The sequence below is a fragment of the Tachypleus tridentatus genome, chromosome 1 (genome assembly GCF_004210375.1).
Source record: "Tachypleus tridentatus isolate NWPU-2018 chromosome 1, ASM421037v1, whole genome shotgun sequence".
Taxonomy (NCBI): domain Eukaryota; kingdom Metazoa; phylum Arthropoda; class Merostomata; order Xiphosura; family Limulidae; genus Tachypleus; species Tachypleus tridentatus.
The window spans coordinates 4,166,166-4,174,216 of NC_134825.1; the positions used below are offsets into that span (position 1 = coordinate 4,166,166).

General features: G+C 34.3%; 1 pseudogene; it reads right to left on the reverse strand.

Annotated features, from left to right (window-relative positions):
* Positions 1-1,413: 1,413 nt before the first annotated feature.
* Positions 1,414-4,966, reverse strand: LOC143223189 (uncharacterized; annotated as a pseudogene).
* Between the last annotated feature and the right edge of the window lie 3,085 nt (positions 4,967-8,051).

Consider the following 8,051-nt stretch of genomic DNA (forward strand, 5'->3'; position numbering starts at 1 on the left):
TAACCCGTAATAAAAAACTGTTCGTTTTTTCTTTTGTTCTTGTCGTTTTTTTGCCGTACTGAATAAATTGATTCTTTTTGTTTTCACTACTTTATACTGCGTATGGCAGAAAACAATAGTTGAGTTTTTCATAAGCATGGTGATTTCATTTTGGTAAGTGAACTAACACTAAAATAAAACAAAAACGTGTTAATTTTGGTGTCATGTTTATAGGTGATAAATAACCATTATCAAACCCGTTGTACACTGAATAATAGTTATGATGTTGTGCTTATACGAAATAATATTTGTAACTTATATCAAGCAAATATAACGATTCTGAGCTTGATTGACCATAAATCAAATACCTTCTCGATTCAGGCTTTTAATAACAATTTTACTAAAAGAAATCGGCATATATATTATTTTATAATAAGGTATATTTATAACAATCCAAACTATATATTTATATTTACGTTAAGTTGCAAAGTGTTTGTTTCACACACTAAATTATAGTTAGTGTAAGGTTGTCCTTTACCATTATACTCTAATTTCAAAATTACCAAAAGCGATATTTTAAATTTGTATAGAAGCGATGTTACGTATGTAAAACATAGCTGTCATTTTACACATGCTATTCCTTCATAAAACATGTAGTGCACCTAATACCAGTTATAGGGACAGTACATCACAAAATTAATAGTTGTTCAGGATTAAAAAACAACTTAACAGATAGCGATATGTTTATACAAAAATAAATCGAAATATTGTAAAGAATGTTAAAAAATATAATTGATAAGAAAAGGAGGAACAATAACTTGAATATATAAAACTTAAATAACAATACACATGAAAACAACAACATGAAAGCTACATTCATTGTGCTCTTGCTCATAGAATTAAGATATGAACGAACTGCAACTGACATAGAGAGAAAAAATATAGCGTGCTCACCCACACGGCTAGATTACACTAAATGTTAGCGCTTCGATAACGATATTCAATGTTGGGCAACAATATTCCAGGCATCATTGAAGAAATTCCTGTTCGTGAATTATCGCAACAAGTTCTTGCCGTGCCAGAGTCTAAACAAATCCTGATGTAACAATGCGTAGAGTCTGCTGAAAGATTTAAATATAGTAGAGAGAACAATGTTCGTATGTTACAACTGCTTTGGGGGTGAACGTAGCAGATAGAACGTGAACGTAATAAATAAAATAGAGATCATATATTGGAAACTGCTGAAGGATGAACGTAGTAGAGAGAATGATGATAGTAACTGTTTGTTTCATTGGACGGAGGTCCTGCGTTAAGGGGTGACATGGGTGCATAACCTGAGTATTGAGTTATCTCGTAAATTTTCATGTCTGCTTTGGTGTCATCAGATATTATATTATTGATAAAAATGGGTGATTAGAAGAATTATAGTAGGGGTCAACTCTCACGTGGCCAGAGGCTAGTATGGTAGGATAAAGTCAGACCACGAGTAAATAGTCCGAACTGGTGAGGATCTAGCCCACTATACTGTGAGTAATTCGTGTTGATCTGCGGACTACAACACGTCGTTTCCAGTTTATGGTTTTCACTACCATCTATCAAGGAGCGTTCATGACAGTTATAGTTGTCTGTGTTAGTAGCTACTGTCAGCAGCTGAGATTTGGCAGACAGAGAGGAGGCAACATGCTGCTGACCCTGGTTGGAATTGATAATCTGTCCCGAATGTTGTGGTGGATAAGGAGAAGGGTTGTCAGGAGGCTTTCTAGAAGTGTCCGCCGATTTCAGGTGCGGTGGAGAAACACCGATCTTCGATTCTGTACTTTGCTGTTTCTGTTGTTGTTCGATGGCTTTATGTGCTTGTCGAAACACTTCTTTCTTTTGACATTTGAACCTTTTTTTGGCGACGTAGGTAGCAACCATTTTCAAACATGTTTCCAGAGTCTGGGTGCAGTCTCCAAAAGCTTCCTTTACCTGGCTTTTCTTGTGTTCGTGCAACTTTGACAAAACAATCATTAAAGCTCAGACTGTGACGAACGGAATTCTGCCAAGGCTGCTGGTTCTGCTGATAATATTGAAACAAATCCATGATGAACTGATAGATCTCGCTGAGGGTTAACATCTTACTTGGACAGTTCTGAATAGCCATCGTGATCAATGAAATGTATGAATAAGGAGGCTTGGCGTGTGTGTAACTACGTCGGTAAACTTTATCCGGGCGTCCACGCCCCATCGCTACATTGGATGAACTAGCTACACTTTCGGTACCAGAGGGTGAAGGGCCGAGGCGACCACACATAAAAAACTCCGTGCTGGGAACAGTTGATACATTCATAGAATTAAGTCCAGTCACTGTATTCATACAGGACTGGGTAGTTGTATCATTAATTTCTAAGCATAGAGAACTCATTCTTCCAATAGGATAAGTTTGTGGAACTTGAGTCATACATGAAGGCCCTCCACTTATCACCATTCCTACTGGAGGTCCCATGAAATCTACAGTTGCAGTAGAAGTAATGTTAGTGGATGTAGAATCAATGTTGGGACCAAATCCTTCTGTGGTACAATTCAGAGTGAGACTTGAACCTGTGTTGATACTGGTCGTGCTGTACGTATTGGTCATAATACTCATAGTTTGCAAAGAATTAATTGTAATCTGAACGTCCTCTTAACCTTTCGCGTAATCATAATTTTTAGTTTCGTTTAACCTTGAAACGAAGTGTAAGGTTTGTAAAAAGCAACATTAAATTTCGTTGTAAATATAATTCACAAAGTCAATTGTAACATAACTCTTATTTCTTTCTTACTCACATTCGAATATGGTCTTATCGCTCTAGACTTTTTAATGGTTTCGGTAAATGAAGGTTCAGTTGATGCCTGTTAACTTTCTTTTAATATAATATTTTATCACTACTCTACACTTTATCACAAACTTGACGATAACAGGTAGCTGATACAGACATTAATCTGAGATCTGATAAGAACGCAGTTCTCAGCTCAACAACTTATATTCTCCAAACAAACATTGCTGGTTAGCTCTTATCAAGTCACAACGAAAAACCTGATAGAGTGAAGAGAACAACCCACCAAAGAGAGTTAGTTATGCGGACAATCGACTACCACCGCTTGGGTACCGATCCTATGAAAATACGCCTGCCGACGAACTGTGTACATGAAGCTACGCCCTTCTTCTTTGTTTGAATGCAAATCTGGCACAGAAAGCTTCAAATTAGCCTTGAGTTACGCCTCCAGTTCTAATACCCATACCAGCTGTCTTGAGAATACATTTTTACTTCAAGCGGGTTCCTTGTTATCACGAATTACGCCGACACTGTTATTCTTATTGGATGATATGTAGAAACGTCACCTAACTCCGCCTTTTTACCAAACTCCCTTCCTTCTAGAGTATTAATAACGATGGTAAGTTTAGCGTCATCGTGAGGTGAAAGTCAGTTTAGAATACTGACTGGCTGTATTAATAACTAAATACATACATCATATCCGCAATCAGTTGTGAGTCTTGTAACCAGATTTTATCTTTCTGTAATATATGTTAGCAGAATGTTAGAGAAAAGTGCAATCATAACCACACTTCAAATAGGAGTTATGCCACTATGCTGATATACAGAAAATATATGTGCTGTATTTTACTACGATTCTTCTGCATTTTATATCACGTGCATGGAGGAAAGGTTTTTACGTCTGTAGTCATGAAAATAGAAAAATTCACATAAAGGGTGATCATATTTTGTTCAACCAGCACAATGGAAGTCAAATAGAAGTAGTATTTGACTTTTGACTGTTACTGTTAAAATGAAAATAGGAATATAATGTTCATAGCTCATAATAGAAAAACAAAAATAACTCGTTAGGCTTCGTGCAAAGCTATTTGAGATAGCAGTCCCTAATTTGGTATTTATACGTTAGAAAAATGGCAAATAATCAGCATCACTTATCGCAAACTCTTTGGGTTATTTTAATCGAATAACAGGATTTGGATGTCACGTTTAGAATGCACTCATGACCTCAGCGTAGTATAAGAGCAATTTCTTTTTTCAGTAACTTGACGACAGTTTGGCGAATAAAAGAGCTCATCTAAAAATGAAAAAGATTTTTACTGTCTGTTATGGTGGGTACTTAAATTGTAGTTAAACATTCTTATTAGATTTCGATAGAGAAGAATAAGCTAATTGTAGAACTATTAGTTAAAACAAGTAAATATTGATAGAACTAACTTGAAATACACGAAAGACTGTCTACTTGTAACAAGATATATTTATGATATAAAAACGATTGTAAAACTATAGTAATGTATCGCTCAAAATTCAACAAATAAATTTCTGAAACAAATCACAGTGGAATTGGTTTCTTATGAAATCACGCTAAACTGGAATCATAAAATGTAGGGTTATATGATTTTTATTATATGATGAATGTTTCGTGTGCTTATATTTTAAAAGTACAAAAATCATATATGTATATATATTTAATAGTACGATATATTAAAAACTAAATAACCCATTCATATTTCCTGTATTTTAATTTATGATATAAGAAAACAGTTCTCTGGTGAAATATGAAATGAAAACTTGGAATTTCTTTAAATAATTCCGTCCTATTCACTTGTTTATTATTAGTCACAAATGATGTAGGTCATTAATATTGCAGCTGCTAAACGTTCTTGCTTACTGAACGTTCAGTACCCATTTATTAATCCATGGAAATAGTATTTTTTAATATACTGTTAATCAGGTGAGAGTGGTCTGATTTAGAAACTTTTCTCTAAGGCTAATCTAGCAGTTTAGTTGGTTTGAAACAGTAGATCTACGAGATGAGTGTTTATTAAAGTTCTCTATCAAACTGTAAAATAATTAGCACCGTTAAAACTATTTACTATTAGCAAAAATTAATATTGTAGAATTTATTCCTTTAGTAGGAATTACTGCATTATTGGGTTTCCTACGTCTTCTTGCACTCCTTCATCCACAAGCATCGTACCATTAAGCAGATTTCAAAAGAAGTATATCTACCGTTCAATCACATGTTATTTTCTGCAAAGGCATCAAGAATCGCGTTAAATGTGAGAAGCGGCTATCTGTAGTTTGTACACGATGTCCTGTTAAGCAAACTAGAAGGACGTATCCGTTATAGAACCCACAAAACACCGTTTTACATAGTAATTTTAAAACATTACACTAACGTATCTGTTTAAAATTGTATAAACACGCTGTAACTATATATGTTACACACTTATGTAGGCAGTTTTGATATTTTAAATAAAACAACTGTATTTTGGAGCCGTTGAATAAGTGAAATAGGTCTTTGTAGATGATATAAATATTTATGGCACAGTGTTATTTGATTTTAGTGGATATATGTCGTTTGAAGCTGGTGACACAATTAAAGGCTTTATTGCATCTTTGTTGGACAACTTTGTGCCTACATCTTTACCTTTTTCAAAACCTACTACGAATGCAAAGCTTTTCAACGACTTGTCCTATGATTTGACAAATATATTTGAGAAATGAAATCACTTTGATTTAGCTTATCATTACATTATTTGGAATTACATGAGCTTCAATATGGGTGACGTTTATTTCTGGATGGATTTAAACTTGTTAATATCACTGCCATTGAAATAACTACAAATTCATTATGAGCAAAATAACCGTCAACGAACTATCTAAACATTAAAGAACTTTGACTTCATGTTTGAGGCAACTCTATGGTATTGCTCCAAAGCTAATTACTCCAGAGCCGTGTGCTAATACGGTTTAATTGTCATATATCTTAGAGTAGTACCCAAGTTTATGTGAAGAGTACATAAGCATGACAAACACTTGCAACGAACTATCGTGTTGGGACTGCAAATTAAACGTTATTCAGATGGGAGAGATATAACTGTTTGTCAACTAACGTTTCGAAAATTTTGACTTATCTTATGCTTTTCATCTTTCCTTATTCTTATAACGTGCATGTAGTCTTTTGAAATGTGTTTTTATAAAAAAAAAAACTAATTTGAAATGATGTTTCATTGAGATGAATAGATTTAACATTATTCTCTTTAAAGAGATAAATCTGGGATATTTAAGGATGTTTTTTATTATAGATATATGGTACTTCTTAAGTGAAATATATTAGATTTGTCTAACTGGTGTATTTTACATACGGAGTAAGTGAAGCTTGTGAATACTGAGTATTTAATCTATTTGTTGATTGAATTTTGTAATTATAACATACATTTCTGTGGATCAGTCTTGGCAAAGAGGGTTTTTTTTTCCTCTTCAAATGTAAATATTTGTTGTTGACATTATGAGTGTTGAGAAATCAAATTTATAAAAGTTCAAAATGTTTCTTACCTTACTCTTAATGTGTCGTGCTTACAGATCTGTACGCAGAATGTTTGGAATTGGAGTTCTAATTTGTGAAATCAAAAACTAACATATATTGTCCAAAGAATGATAAAAGGTCGGGTACACCCCCCAGAAAATTTCTGAAAAATAAGTGCTATGAGATTAAATGTGGAAGCAATTTTGCATGAACTATAACTGTAATAATTGTACGGTTGTTTTCATAAAATCTACAAACATCCAACAAAAAGTCAACAAATCATCATTTTGTTGTAACACTTCATGGGAAGCTAGACTTAAATTAGTATAAATATGTATGTTTTATCACAGTGAAGTACTGTACTATCTACATGCAGAGTAGTGATTAATGCGTGGAATTTGATCAAACAGAGACAATTATTTAAAGCTCTGAATACAACTGTGATAATCAACAGTGTAACATTTGACTTGTTTCAATATGTTATTTTAAAACAAGCAAATTGTGTTGTTGTTTGTTTATTGTTGAAATTTATCGCCAACAAATAATAGACGCCTACTACAAATAACCTAACCTACAAAACCTAACACGTTAATGCTTTTCTAATCCACAAGAATTTTGACTATGTGGAAAAAGTTAAATATAATAAGAAGCTGCATTATAACTACACAAGAACATTTTTTTTACAATACAAATATAGGGGATTCGGAGCGAAACCCCCTACGTACGTGTGTGACTTAATATTTACCGACACACACATTGGGTCTATAATGTAAATAAAGTATAGGTTTACATATATCAAGAAATGATGATTTTTTTAAGTCAAAGACAATCTAATCTTTTAAAATGCCACCAATGGCACTGCAGTATGTTTACAGACTCACAATGCTAGAGGCCCGGCATGGCCAGGTGGGTTAAAGTGTTCGACTCGTAATCTGAGGATCGCGGGTTCGAATCCCTATCGCACCAAACATGCTTGCCCTTTTAGTCGTGGGGGCGTTATAATGTTTCGACCAATCCCACTATTTGTTGGTAAAAGAGTAGCCCAACAGTTGGCGGTGGGTGGTGATGACTAGCTGCCTTCCCTCTAGTCTTACACTACTAAATTAGGGACGGCTAGCACAGATAGCCCTCGAGTAGCTTTGTGCGAAATTCCAAAAACAAACAAACTCACTCATGAGCTCTTAAATTATAAATAACAGATTACGGTTGCTAAACGAATACAATCTGGGGATATTCAAAAGTGCCACTTTATCAGACAGGGCAGGAGTTATATAATCGAAATAAAATTAAAGAAAGACGATCTTGTTATGCTGTTGTTGTTTATGTAACCGGTTTTTTACCACAACCACACAGGGTGAAAATCAAAGTAATCGGTTTTTTACCACAACCACACAGGGTGAAAATCAAAGTAACAAACTTTTTACCCCAACCACACACAGATGAAAATCAACGTAACCGGATTTTTACCCCAACCACACAGGGTGAAGATCAAAGTAACCGGGTTTTTACTCCAACTACACAGGTGAAGATCAAACTAATAGTTTTATCTATATTCATTTTTTTGCTCTTTCAAGATGGAAGATTTGTAAAAAGTTCAGAAGTGTTAGCATGTTTATACTTCCTGATGAGAAACCAGCTTCAACACCAACAGCTGAAACGCAAGTAAGGCTAGAAAAGACAAATTAAGAGCTAAAAGGGTGAATGTAGTTTTCACTTTAGCTTAGTGAGAGACAAAAGACAAGCTTGAC